This window comes from Micrasema longulum, unplaced genomic scaffold, assembly GCF_059751315.1.
Source record: "Micrasema longulum isolate JH-2025_06_02 unplaced genomic scaffold, ASM5975131v1 h1tg002269l, whole genome shotgun sequence".
In the NCBI taxonomy this organism is placed as follows: domain Eukaryota; kingdom Metazoa; phylum Arthropoda; class Insecta; order Trichoptera; family Brachycentridae; genus Micrasema; species Micrasema longulum.
In genome coordinates, this window is record NW_028279427.1 from 40,499 (window position 1) to 56,483 (window position 15,985).

The 15,985-nt window shown below is 29.4% G+C and overlaps 1 protein-coding gene across 2 annotated transcripts in view; it reads right to left on the reverse strand.

Annotated features, from left to right (window-relative positions):
- bgm (acyl-CoA synthetase bubblegum family member 1) overlaps positions 1 to 15,837 on the reverse strand; it is a 44,839-nt gene extending 29,002 nt beyond the window's left edge. The window contains exon 1 of one of the 2 annotated variants that reach the window (XM_088239804.1): positions 15,713 to 15,837. The gene's annotated coding sequence lies outside the window, so the exon portion shown is untranslated. Of the gene's footprint in view, positions 1 to 3,318; positions 3,450 to 15,712 lie in introns of those variants that run through there. The other variant, XM_088239805.1, reaches the window with a different exon arrangement.
- Between the last annotated feature and the right edge of the window lie 148 nt (positions 15,838 to 15,985).

The window sequence follows — 15,985 nt, forward strand, 5'->3', positions numbered from 1 at the left end:
TTTACCCGTTATCATGAAGTTTCAATCTAAATAACTCCATACAAACATTTGGACATACTCAAAATATTGTTGATCGAAATAATTTGCATAAAAAAAATATTTTTTAAGTATTTTTAGGCATTACCTAGGAGGTGAAATAATTTATCCAGATCAAACTCGCCGAATTCAATAAAGGTTTCAGCTCTTTTAGTTTGCAAAAGTCAACAGATGCAAGAGTTGAGGTAATGTAAAAAAAAATCGTGAATGGTGAATATTTCGCAGTGTGTAAAGTGGCCATTTAAAACAGCCAATTACAGATTATAAGTCCTGTAAATGCCTAGACTTCCATATTCCCTTGGCAAAAATGTGTTCCCTCTATGTTGCAACAAATTCCAAGATATATTTTACTTAAATTTTGTTTAGCATGCATTGATGGAAGTGGTAGGTTTGATTATAAGGGCACTTTGCCCCGCAATCAACAAAAAAACCACCATAATACTGTCGTTTCAATAATTTGAGATTGCTGCGCGAGTTCATTTTTGTTTGTTTTTATTTTCCATTAAGAAAGGGTTTACAACCGCTGTACGAGAATGTGTTGCGGGCGGCACGAGTTGTCCATCTTGCTCACTCTACTGGGCTTGAATTAGATATTTATGAAATGGATGATTTTTCTTGGAATTGCTATTAATTTTTAAAACAGTAGTGTGTTTGGAAAACAACGTATTCGATAAAATATTTTTAAAATGTATTAATAATAAGATTTCTGATTAGATTCTTGAAAAACTGCGTAGCAGCGTAAGGGTTAAACAATAACAATTATCAAGTTGATAAGGTATTGCAGTAAATTGACATTTCATTCAACAACAATAAGTATATTTGTATATTACCATTTTGTTATCATATGGTATATTTGCGATGCATTATTGTTATTTTTCTATTTTATTTATTTGCTTATTTATTTGGTGAACCAACCGCTATAATTATCTCATATTTATATAACAAAACAAATAACAAATAAGCCAATTACAGGTTTTCACAAGTAGCATCACAGTAAGTTAAAAAAGATTCACGAATCTTCCTTTATCTAGCAGTGAAGAGATTAAAGGTAAGAATAAGAAGAAAAGGTGAACATATATATTTAGATTATCTTCCTACCATAATCTTTAATATTATTTATTGTTATTTTCACCTTCAAATGTCTGTGAATATGTTAATTTTTTTCAGCGCTACAATATCAACATATTAGATATCTGTAGTAATATATATATATATATATATTTTTTTTTCAAATAATAAATCGTCCTTTTAACGTAATCATTTAAAGTATTTAATTTTATATCTTATATTTTTCTGTTGAAAACCAAAAATATCTCTAATTTCCATAGTCTATTTTTCATTATCTTCATCGCATATACCTATCACCTACCACCCTACTACTCCTTAAATTTTCCCGGCTTTGTTTTCGGAGAAAAAGCAGTGAAATAATAATAATTTTAAGTTTTTTTCCTCTTCGTACTAAATAAATCACAAACTCGTACTTTAATAATAATGAGTTATGCAAAATGCTAATGTATTTGCCGATATTTATTAAAACGTAATTAAAATCATTGAAATTAATTACCGTTGAATTCACCATAACCTATATTATATGCTCTAAACTTTTTAATAATTAAAAAGGAATGGCCAACGCTCAGACGATGCAGTCATTGTGGGTATTTTTTCCAATTTATGCTAAAGCTTAATTTTAAGATGCATTTTTCTAAAGTGTATTTTTGTAATTATATTTCTATGTATATAATATATGTATGTATGTAAAAATAAAAAATAAAAATTGCACTCGTTTCATACTGCATACCTACCCGGATACTTATGTATAATAATTTACAATCTATTTTTATTTATTTATTCATTCGAAATTACATTCATATTCATGAACTTATTAAGGCTTTTCAGGCTCGCTGCCGTGTTAAGCAATAATAATTAACAATAATAAAAAATACATTGTTAAATAAATTAAATTACAATAACGTGTGATGCAATAGAACAACAATCCAGAAAAAAATATAAAGAATAATAAAATAAAACAATAAATAATAGCATTCCAAAAAAGATGAAAAATTTAGTTATATACGAGTACATAAATAATCAAATATTCAAAAGAATAGAATCATCGAAATCAATAGAAATAATATAAAACATAACTGAAATGATAATTGGAATAATGAGGTTTATTGAGTAAGAAATATAAGTAATAAACAATAGTTAATAACGTACGGCGTTTGCTTTCGAAATAACTCGTAGTATTTTTTTCTTTTCTTTTAAATTTACATTTAATTACTATTCATTTTGTGTCTTCTTCTTACCTTTAATCTCCATTCCTTCCTATCATTCGCTATTATCATACACGTTTAACCGGCTACCGAAACAATCTCATCGACCCATTTTTTATGTGGCCTTCCAACATTTTTGTTTTCCCATGGTTTACATTTTATTATTCTGGGTGTCCACCTGCTAATGTTTTGCCTTGCCTGCCCACTGCCTATTTAATATAGATGCACGATTCATGATATCTACGACTTCGGTTCTCTTATTTTCTCTTAGTTCTCTTAATTTCTTTATGCCTTATTCTGTCTCTTAGACATACACCGAACATCAGCCTCTCCATGGATCTTTGCGTGCATTTTTGTTTCTGGCTACTTTTTGTTTCGTTACGTTTGTAGTCCGTATGTCGTCACCGGCAATATACACAATTCATTGACTTGTCTTTTTAAGCAAACAAGGACTTGTTTATTTTTAAAAATATCCTTAAGCTTGCAGAAAGCAGCCCAACTTAGCCCTATTCTACTTGGCAACTCCGCTGGCTGGTTATCTTTACCAAGTTTGACTTTAAGTCTTAGATATATTATGTGTTCATCAACTACTTCGATTTTATTATTGTTAATAACTAATAAATAATTAATGAAACAGGTTGTGGTCCAGTGGCTAGTGTCTCGGACTCACGGCTCAAAGGTTCTTGATACGAATCCCACTCTACCCTAACTTAATTCCCATTGTCTAAAAGTGAGTTATTTACAACTCTGTAAAAATGCCCCTAAAAACGAAATATTTGGGTAAATCATACGAGCGCTAATATTTCTTTTCCAAAAAAAAATTTTGAAAAAAAAGAAAACGTCTTTCCTTGTTAGATTTATAATCTTTGTTTTATGAATACTCGTTTTTAAACCAATCCTTTTTAAAACCTCATGTATTCCCATAATCATTTCGCCTAGTTGATTCACGTCTTTACTTACAACCACTATGTCATCTGGGAATCTGAGGAGACTTAAGTATAGTACGTACCATCAATCTCTACACCTTTATTCTTCTAATGTAGGCTTTCAAATACATCCTCCAAGGCTAGTACAAAGAGCTTTGGCGATATTGTGTCCCCCTGCCTGACAGCTTTCTCTATGTTGATTTTTGACAGTTTTTATGTCCTCATCAATCTTCTCATGCGTAGTAGCGTTGTCATCAATAAATTTTATTAATCCTTTGTATCTAGAATCAACTCTGGCATTTTGAAGTTCTTCAAAAACAGTCCATTTTTCAACTGAGTCAAACGCTTTCCGTTAGTCTATAAAAGGTAAAGGTAATGCTATGTTGTATTCAGTTTACTTTTCTATGAGTAGTCGAATTGATTGGATATAGTTAAAAAAATAAATAATAAATTAAAGAGAGCAATGAAGTATGTGTGTTATTTTTTATAGTTGTTATGGGCTTCTTGTCGATATTTCAAACAGCATTGCAATCTCCGTCATCTGGTTAAATATCAAACGTCATAATTCCAGAATATCATGAATGCAGTGCTCGGTTGTTGACACATGGCATAAAACAACCCAGAAAATGCCACGTTCTAGATTCTATTTACGGGTAAAAGATCGAAAATTCGTGTCATGATACATAATATATTTTATATATAGGTACCTAAAGTTTCTTGTTTTGCTTTTGTTGCTAATTGACTCATACTTTGTGATTTAATTAATGTACCAACGTGTTATTTAAGAACCTAATTATGAGTAAGAAAATTACTAAGTTATAAATTATAAATGGATGAATTATATAATTTTGACTACGAGCTGAGAACGCAAAATGACCTAGAAAAGAGGCTGTTGATCTATGGCCGTACCACATAACTTTATAAAATATCAAATGAAACACACCTATAAAACTTTCTCATCATTTCAACTTCTCGGTATAAATACATAACAGCTCTGTGTTATAACAAAGCGGCTTTTGTTAACCTGGACTCCATAGAACGTGAATTATTTCCATGGAAAATTGCCATACACCTGTACCTACATACTTATATATACTTTTGTAATTTATATTACCAATACATTTTTATGGCTGTAAGTCTTTTTACTCCAGTCTAAGCCAAGCCCAAGTTACAGATTGTATTAAGGTAAAAAAATAAAAGAGACGTAAATGAATATCATCTACATCCATACCATCGACCTATTAATATACGTATATTAATAGGTCGATGATCCCAACTTATTAAGGCTGTAGTCTGGTAAAACGCACGCAAAATGAGGAAATCACACGATTTTGCCATTTTAAAACGAATGTATTTTTTAATCACGCAATAATAAATAAATAAAAAAACATAAATCAGATAAAAACTACATTTTTTTAAGGTATAAAAAAAATATACTTAAAAGTTTTACGTAACTAAAATATAATTACTTTTAGACCGGCAGATTACGCCATTTCAAATTTCGACTAAACTTAGGTATCTAGGATCTAAATAAAGACTAAGTATCGAACTAAAATTTATTGTAATAATTTGAAGATAATAAATTGAACATGAAAGTGGTTGAAGAAATGTAATTATTTGTTTTTGAAAAGAAATATAAGCATTTTAAATTACATACATTTTTGAGACATTTTCCTTTATTTCTGTGTAAAATTATGCCTTCGATAATACTTTCAAAAAAATATATTTATTGAAATATTTTAGTTGAAACCATTATAAAAATGTTTTTTTTTTTAAAGAAGATGATTCTGGTTATAGTATTTAATTAATAACAATATATTTTTAACATTTTTATGACTTTCACACCTGCCCTCACCGGTACCGAAAATAATATTATACAAATACAAATACAGAGGTTTTATTAACTTTATTGTCGAGTACCAACTTTTTCTAGTTTATATTATTTCATATTCGTAAATTGTGTATACAATTAATTTTTTTATTTTTATAAACATACGTATAAAGGTTAGATGAATTTTAGTAATAAGTACGAGTATTATTTATTTTAATTATCAGTGAAGCTCACAAGCGAAGGTAAAATTAATATGAAATAATTTACAATTACAATACAGCACATTTGCCACAGTGTACATACGCATATAATTTAGAGAAGAAAAGTCTGAAATGGGTATCCTAGCATGGAAAAGATCCACATCTCTTTGTGTGCTGTTTAATAGACCAATTTTACTCCCCACAGCCATCATCAATAGTTAATTGGTCTTACATTCACGAAGACTAAATGGCCAGCGTTTTATTATAACTTATCAATAATGGGCCTGATTAATAAACTTGGTATAAAATTACGCCTAGGCATAGTGGTAAAATTAGAATGGGAATACCACAAGGATCATACCAGTAGGGCCCAGTGTGAAATTCGTGTATATAATATTATGTAGGGTAAAGTACGCAGTTGTCGGCACTTTAAGAGATAATGTTATTTTGTTTAGTGATGTACTAAAGTAGATACGTTTATGATATTTGAATAAAAAGAACGTTTTTATATCAAAAACAGTTTGAGCAACTTGCATGAATATATTTTTAATACTTGGAAAACAATTTTTATAGAATATAAGAAGAAAAAAAATCTGCACCCAATTACTCTCTGTTTTATTTTGTTTACAGATAACTGGTTAAATAATTTAATTTTCTACAATTTACATAAAATAGTTATTGAAAACGACAAGATTTATAAATTAATATATAAATATAAATAATATATAAATAATATAAATTCTGATTTAGATCACGATAGGAAACTTTGTCTCGTTCCTTTAGAAAAACACAACCAACACCATTGGATTCTAAATTTGCACCTTTATCTTTTGTCTGTGATTGGCCCTGCAGTGGGCGAACGAATTCTCCACAGTACGATTAAACTGCACTCTGGCGATAGACTCGTATTTATCAAAAAAGGTGTATCTATGATTAACATTAATATGTAGTCAACAGAGATGAAGAACATTTTAGAGAAGGTAACATAGAAGTCTAAGCATCTACAGGGCTTATGACCTGTCATTGGCTGGTTTAAGTGACCTTCTCTCAAATGTTCTTCATCTCTATTGTAATATGTTAATGTTAACAGCTCCCCAGGGAGTTGAATCCAGTCCTTGTCTACAAAAATTTGGACAAACTCAAAATATTGGTGTATCTATGAGTTAAATAATTCCACACAACTATCAGATGCCAAACAATTGTTTTTTTTTTACATTAAGATGAAAGAGTGCTAAAAAATTGGGTAGTGCCGATAAATTGTATACTTTACCCTACCTACTATCAATTTCCGAAAAAGATTGCAATAATTTGATCCATTTTTGAAATTCAAGTCTAATTTTTTTTTAAATACAAAGGCGTCAATTCTATGAAACATATAACAAAATGAAATCTTTTTCTTTTCGTTTTGTTTATTTATTAAATGTTTTCGAGATAAAAAAAATACACATTTAAAGTTTATTTTGACAAAGTTTAAGTTTGCCTGGATTGACACCCGAAGCGTAAGATTGATGATCTCGATAAGCGAACCAGATACGCTGCAATTGGTTTATCAATGAAGTGCATTATGCACCATTTGATACAGACAAGTTGATGAGAAAAGGAACATCGCACTTTAACTAGACGAACTATTTCTGGTTTATAGTAGTTATAGAGGATTTTCACGAAGGTCTATAATATTCACATTTAATATCTACATGAGCATATCGGTTAAGCGTCTACATAAATATATCCACATTATTATTTTATGCGAGATTATAAAGATAAGCGGCAACAAGGTATAATGTTTATCAAAACGTGTAGTATGATCAATCGAGGCAAATATTGCAAACGGAATCAAAAGAATGCACATGAAACTAGTAAAATTTTAATTACGAATTGCGAGAAAAACATAAAATTGAAAAAAAGACAGGAAGTTGTCTTTTAAAATAATACAGATATTTAAGGGCCCAATAAGAAAAAAAACCTTCATAATTAAACCGTGTGGTGTCTTACATAGTTTGGTTTTAAAAATGTATCTTCCGACAAACTCCTACTAACCCATTAAGACCTAAATTAATTCATGTGGGTATGGAAAAATATTTTGTATTCTGTAGGTATCTGAAAAAATTATTAAAAAAATTTTGGTGATTTATGTTTTTTTTTATCGTTTATGGTTTAAAAATTCTTTAAAGTTATAAACACTGGGTCATAAACTGATAATTAACTTTATTTGGTGTGGTGTTTCGTTGCGATTTTTGTACTTTTCGCCCAAATATGTATAAGTTATTTATATAAACATTATAACTGTATATACAATGCATTCTTTAAAAAAAAAAACGATATTCATAACACTCGAACGGCTATTATTCATAAGACTGGGTCTGAAACTGGTAATTAACTTTTTTGGTGTGGTGTTTCGTTGTATTTTTTTGCCTAAATATGTATTAGGTACTTATGTAAAAAATACAAAACGGTATCGGTTTACAAAACATGATATTAAAAAGAAAACGATATTATTCATAAGGCCTCCGTAATGTAATGGCTACGACACAAGACTCACGCACGGAAGATTCTGGATTCGATTCTCGACGAGAACACAAAAATTAATGTAATTTTTTGCAAGCCTGGGTATCCTGTGATGTAATTCACAACTGTAACTGGGCCTCCTGGCCTGTTGTGGTGCAAAATTTTAAAAAATAATTACAGACTACCATTTTCTATCAGTGAGTTATTTACAACTTGTTGGAAATGCCCCCAAAATTAAATTTAAGTAAATTCCAATCTTGATTACTCCCCGGGGAATAAAATTCAGCCTTGTCTATACGGATTTGGACGTATATACTCAAAATACTGTTAATGTGCATTTACTTTTTGGGTTGATATCTGACAGTTATTTTTCTATCAACCTCAAAATATTGATATAAAAATTTATACCCACATATGTATATTTATAAAGCGATAAACGATAACCCTTTTCAATGTTGAATGTTTTAAAAATGCTTTGGTATTTTTATGCCTTATTATCTTCTGGAATAAAAAAAATTATGTTAGGTCCACAAAATGATTAATGTAATTTTTAGGATTACGTCTAAACAAATTTGAATCATTTAGACTAGACGATGAACTTATAAAAATTATTACCAAAAATTTTAACCCGTAAAATAATATAATTTACTAACATTAGTTCTCGGACCCCGTTTGACTTTTGGGTAAGAAACTTGTACGAGTAGATGATAACAGACAAACATAATGAGTTAGTGAGATAGTTTACATTCATCATCATCATCATCAGCCGTCTCTTGTCCAATGGTGAACATAGGCCTCCCCTTTAGTCTCCATATTTCCCTATCCTGTGCCAACCGCATCCAACCACTTCCTGCAACTCGTCTTATGTCATCGACCACCTTGTCTGAGGCCTGCCGACACTTCTTCTACCCGTTTTGGGTCGCCATTCCAGGACTTTTTTGGTCCATCTAGAGTCTGTGGTTCTGGCTATATGACCAACCCAGCTCCATTTCTGGTTGGCAGCCCTATGGACCACATTGGTGACCTATGTTTTCGCTCTAATCTATGTGTTGGTTTACATTACTTCCAAATTAATTTCAATCTTATTTGTATTTAAAGCATTAACTTTGTGGTTGCAGGGAACAGAGAGCGAGAGACGAGGATTTGTTGTTGTCTGTGGCCGCAGTGCCCAATGGACCTTTATAAGGGCGCGTAACACGTCACTCGCCCTTTTTTGTCTTCACCAGTATTCAAATTCACTTTAAAGTATTCTTTGTTTAATCTCTGTATTTTCGTGTGTAATAAACCAAAAATTGTAAGTAACTTAAATTATTTTATTTATTTATTCCTTGAGGTTAAAGCCATTTTTTACAGGTATATTATCATATATTTGTTAGTTCATGTAAAAACATACGATTAAATGGATTTAATGGATTGGCGCTCAATATTTTCATTTAAAAAAAAAGTGCACGACTAATGTAAACACCTTATACATTAGCGCACTTATTGCCAAATGGCAATTTCATCCAACCTACATATGTACATGTAATATGTGTGTAGGTATTATTGGTGTGTATCGAACACATTTTGTATGATTAAGCTAAGTTAAAATTAATTTAAAGATATCCTTGGACATTTACTTATCCATTAAAAAATAACAGAAAAATGTTTTACCTATATTAGTTGGTATTTTATTTAATAAACTTCTAAAAAAAATAAAGGAAATAAATTTTATCAATAAATTTGCAATAGTGTTAAAGGTGATCTATAAAGATAAATTTTCATCATCATCATTCCCTTTCCGCACCTAATGGTGCATAGGGCACTGAGTTGGTACACCCATTGCAGCGTATCTTGATCATTTTTGTTACATGAAGGTAAGATGATCAGTCTTACTCTTCAGGTACCAGTCCAGGGACTATGAAATATTCTGGTGTGAAAACACACTTTAAATAAATATTTCATATCAACGATGTCGGAAATCGAACCCCTGACCCCTCGCATGGAAGGCAAACGCGCTGGGCATTACACCACGAGGCCGACAAGAGATAAGATAAGATAATTGTTACTATAGTATTAATTTATATTTGGAAGATGAAACAGGGTAAATTTAAATGTATTTAGTTTATCAATTTAATGTAAGCACTAAGCAACATAATTTTAACTTTTTATTTGTTTTTTGAAGATAAATTTGTTATATTATTATTATTATAGTATTTTATAATTCTTTATTGGTTAAACTGTAATACATTTTCAGCGGCAATATGTCCGCCTATTACTCATCTATACGTTCGTTTGATTATTTTGTATTTATTACAATTGCATATGTTTACGTTAAATACAGATTTTTAAAATTTAATAATTATTATTATTTATATAGAATTATGTTTGACTAGGTACCTAATAGGTGTTTTTTGTTTGAAATGTAATTATTTTTTGTTGTTCTAAAATAAGTATATTTTCTAATAATACAAACTATTTCTTTGTTTATAAATGAGATCCTATTTAACAAAATAATTATAATTGAGAGAAAAGAGAATGAAAACATACTCATTTAAAAATATACATTTTTACAAGCATAATTTATGTTTTTATTTTCATTAAATAATAAAGACTCGTCAAGAGCAGAGGTCAATAAGTTATTGATAATAATATCCTTAAGTGTGTAGTTAGTATTACGTGATCATTCTTATTGTAATTTTAATAAGAACACGCAATTTTCTTAATCGTAATTATATTTAAACAATAATTATTTGTACTTATAATCTGAAAAAAAAACTGCTTACTTTTTATCAACATATTATGTACCTACATACATTTTTATTTTATTAGGAGATTCCACTTCCATATCAATAAATGTTTATTTAAAATGAAATGTGTTTATTTTTATACATGTTTTAAATGCATTGCAACACTTTTTGTTTGCATATAGTTATCTAAGTAAACCATTCTGACGTTCTGGTAATTTGATAAATAAATAGCATGTACCTACGTAGCACAATAAAAAAATGAAGACTTCTAGCCTTAGAGTAAAATATATTTATATTCTAAGCTTCCAGCCCTGAAATTTAGATAAGAAAAACAGTTGGAGCTTAAGCCTCAGTGCATTTTGTGAACTTCGTTTATTTATTTATTTATTTATATTGGGTCATATCAGGTATTTTATTTATTTTAATTTATTACCATCGATAACCTCCGTGGAAAACGCAAATGTTAACAATTATTATTTTCTCATTTGAATTTCTTTTTTTTGTCATAATTTATGAAAACTTCATCGGTCTTTTTATTTATTTATTTATTTTATTTTATTTGGGAAACCAACAGTTCTACATATATATTTACAGTAAACAAACATATATAGTTTATAAACTCAGAACTAATAACAGATTTCCACAAAGTATACAAAGTTAGTAAAGAAAATATATTACTTATCGAATAAATACATATAAGTTTATACACATGAAAATGTTATTTTCATGTACTCGTAAATATTTTTTAATAATCAAATATTTATTTTTTATTTTTTTAAGAACAGTAAGATATTAAAAATCGGGCGGGATTAGAACAAGGATGCCTGAAGAGAGGATAAGAAGGGGAAGGGAGATGTACATATTTATTATTATAATGTCTACCAAGTTACATAATTCATTTTATTGTGTAAATTTTAAATCTGACAGAGTGATGTTTGTGTAATCTATGTCTTTAAATTTCGTATTGTACACTGAAAAAGTTTAACGAAAAAAAGCATTTTTAACATACGATGTTTTACTTATTGCTACATAAAACAAATTTATGTTATAAAATTGTTGTTTTTAATACTTATTATATATGACTGTATGTTTTCTGAATAAAATAAAATAAAAATAAATAAAACAAAATATTATGCCACCCAGTGGGTTGACATCCATTACATTTATTTTAAACTTAATATTATGTAACTAAAAGCACAAGAATATAGACAAAATCGTTGATATAGTAATTCGATTAAATGAGAATGGAGTTTAATTTGATTCAGTGATCGCATCAAGGATGACAATTTTTTTATCAAAGAAATCGAGAATGGGGCATTTGTTGGCAGACGTAAGAATTCTGGGCAAGGCGGAGTAGAGTAATAACCATAATTAGTTTTAATGAAAAAGAACTTTCACAATAATTAACCATTATTTTGTCAGGTGATTGAAAACACTCAGCTTCAGCTCAAATTCAACTCAAATTCAGCTGATAAAATATATATATATTTGAAAACGGACGTTTTTTCGAATGTAAGTAATCGGGCAGTAGTCCCATGGTTACTGGTGCATCAGAGGATCAAGGTGCGAACGTACTCTGCCCCAATTTGATTTCCATTTTCTAATTTGGTTAAATTTTCAGAACACAAATATTTCTTTTGGAAAAAGTTGGTTGATTCATATTAACCAGTAACGTCGTTCAAAGTAATTCGTTTTCATTGGAACATTTTTAGATATTTTTTTCGCACAGAAGAAGAAACTTTGCCGTATAATTTAATGCTCTAATTTTTACCGCGCGCATGAAAACATTTTTTGTAACCAATTTCTCGTAGGGCTGAAGTTTCTCGTTCGAAGTCAGTGGACTCAAATCAATATTTGAAGTAATATCATAAATTCATTTGATTTTATTACTTCGAATACGAAAGTGTGTATTATCAATAGATAATCCAATAAGAACAAGTACATGATGATTTATATATTTTTATTATTTGGCACGATAGCGCATGAACAAAAAGAACATTTTACTTTGGCTCTAATATCTGTGTAACTGTAATAAATAAATATTTTTGTAATTCTCGGAATAAAGCCTTTAAGCTTTATTACATAGAACAAAGGCGTTCGAAATTTTTGGTTCGGTTTTAGTTTGGTTTTTAGTTGAACGACAAACGTGTAATGGGCGGTTTAGGTTAGCGCTCGCAATTCTCTACCCGAGTATCTACGGCCTGTTGTATTGGTGTAATATGTAGCCAACTTTATAGTCAATAATCATAAAAACGTTTTTCTCTGCATGGGCGACTCTATTAGGTTATTTGCATGGTGTAATGCATGTACCTCCCTATGAATTATTTGGTTACGAATAATGGCAGTAATGGCACCTATACGCTGCAATTCTCTAAACAAGTACTAATCCATTAACCTACAATCTACAATACATGTTTTTCCTCTATGAGCAACAAATTAAAGTGATCAAAGCTGTTTAAAATATATGTTATACGTGCTATGTATGAATATATCGGTAGTCAGGTGGCAGAACGGACCATCTGTATTTTTGTCTATGTTTTAGTTTTAAAAAGTTTCGATTAATATTTCAGTAAATACACGCAGCAAAAAAATAAAAAAATCAGCGTCATTTAGAATGGTAATTTATTATTGAAAAGCAATAATAAAATATTTTAGTTTGTGGATTAAAGTCTTGAAATTGAGACGTATTTCAGCTCTCCAGAACATTTTTGAAAATTACAGATGGTCCCTTCTGCCATCTGACTACCGATATACAATATAGGCCCATATCAGAAGTTTTAAAAGTTTTGTTGACTGATCAAAAACATGGTAGTTCATATATGTCAGGGTGTCAATAATTAAACGTAATGTTGTTTTACGTCTCTTGTTGACTTTTAAACAAGTGTAACATGTTTTGAATTCTTAGACTAAACCAAAATAAATACATAGGTACTTGAAATTTTAGAGCAAACGCGGTATAATTTAAAATATGTATTTTTATATCTCGTAATCTCATTGCTATGATATGAGTTTAATAATTTTAAAATTACTCCGCCCGTGGCGTCACTAGTTTTCATCGTTGAGTTGTCCCGACATTTGAAAATAGAACCCCGTAGTTGTCAAAATACACAAAACATTGAAAAAAATGGCTTCATGGAAACCGGAAATCTTTCACAACATACTCGTATGTCAAAGCTATCACTGATTTGCTTTTTTTTAAATATTTGAAATTTATTTATTAACCCTTACGGATTATTACATTCATTTTCCAAAAGTAATATATCATTTTTTATTTATGCTCTATTGTTCATAATTATATTTTTAACGCCCTTTGAAAATTTTGTTTGAGCCTTTTGTTGAGTTTTGTCTTTTCTTCGTTTCTTTGTTGATTAACAAGAACTTGTGACGCCCTTCAAAGTAGTTCATTTTTAATTAAATAATTTTTCATGCATTATCGATAAACTTCGCTTTATGATTAAATGCTTTAATTTTTGTCGCGTGCAAGAAATCATTTTTAAAATCCAATTCCTCTTAGCACTGAACTTCCTCGTTGTACAAACCTTATATTGTTATTTATTAACTATAACTACTAAAATCATTATCAATAACGCCAAGTGGTTAAAAAGCTCCGTACATTATTTTTTCGTCCTTGGGAAAAGAAATTTACATATTTAAGTACTTCATTGCTTTTTTTTACTTTCCCTGGCACATTTTACCAAGACGCATTTTGAAACCAAACCATTTTGCGTTTAAGTACGTTTTGAAAGTAATTCTGATTTTTGTTAAGGAATAACAACTAAAACAATTCAATCATTTGAAAATAACATGAGTTTTCAATAATTATAGAAATCATTCCGGAGAACACATTTGCATAAAAATCTACAAAAAAATGTATTCAGGTACATTTTAATAAAGTACCTACTCACTAAAGAACCTGGACTAAAATAATTTTAAAGTAATACTTTTATCATAATATGTGATTAAAATATTCAACGAATCGAGTTGGGCCGTGGTCTATGATATTTTTGCGGACTCCAGGTCAAAGATACGAGGTTGTTTCTCCGGTTTATTACATGATTCTTATTTTTTAATACAGTTATTTCTGGCCGTCTGGAAATGGCTACCTATTTTTTTTGTTTAAAGAATGTTTAAATAATATGCATTGCCTACATTGTATTAATATACGGAGGTTGACAGTATTAGATGGAAAGTTAATTGATTTTTTTCACATAAGTAAAAGTTTTCAAAAAAACTTTGCCTTCCTCCCCTTTTCGTGAAAAAGTGCCTCAATATAATTCAAAATAAGTCTATTGCAATTTGCAATATAAGTACGTTGGTTAGGTAATGCTTTGTTTTTGTTTTTTATATTTGCTTCTCTAAATTGTTATCCGTCTCTGTTGCAATTTGTTAATATGAATACGCCATTATGTTAACGGAGGAAACATATAATTTGTAGGTATAACACATATGAGGTTATTAGAAGCAAACTTTGAAATCTCCATCGAAAAAGTAAAAAAATAATTGTGAGATTTCTAATTATGCTTCACTAAATCAATGGAGAATGCTATGTTTGCGGTGTCAAGTTGTATAATTGAAATCTGTTTTTTGCAAGATTTAGAAACGGTTTTGAATTACGCTATTATTTAGGTAGGTAGGTTTTATATGTTTATTATGGTTTATTTTGGCATCAATAACTAATTTTCCGTTTTCAGTTGAGTTTTCTATGTTTGCTTCTAACACCCTCATATATATATATATTTGTTTTGGGCTTTAGATTGTAATTAGTCCAACGAAATTATAAAGTTTTCCATTTAACATCGCCTTACATTAATTCGTGCAACTGTTGTTTGGTTTCTTTTTAATAATGTTTTGTGGTTTTATTTAGGTACCTAATGATTTAGTAGTTTTTATGTACAAACTACAAATTATATGTTTTAATCGCACATGATAATGACATGTAACTAGAGTGAAAATTTGAACATTGAATAGCTTTCCAGATTAAACATATTTTAATCATTTACATTTTAAAAATTGAAAAACATTTTTAGGTGCAATGCCACTCATAAAAAATAACGTTTGATTTCAAATATCCTAGGCTAATGTTTATACAACTGAATAATACGTTCAAAGCTTGTAAATAATAACAAATACAAATATTGAGAGAACAAGGTTGCTTAAATCTAAAAACAAATTAATTACATGCGTAATAAAATTTATTAATAAAGGCACTCACATATTATATCAGCTTAATTTCGTTTCAGAAAATATGGAGAAAATAATTTGAGAACACGGCACATAAACAAAAGAAAGTACGAGACGACCGCGTCGATCGGCGCAATAAATTCAACTGAATTCAATAAGTATATTATTATATCGTATTAATTCCGTGTCCACTAAACTACTAAACCCAATCAGCACGACGTGAATTCCTTCAGTAAAGAAATTATGTTTTAGAGATGTTGATGCATAATAATTAACATAATTATCATTAGCATCGTGCAACTGC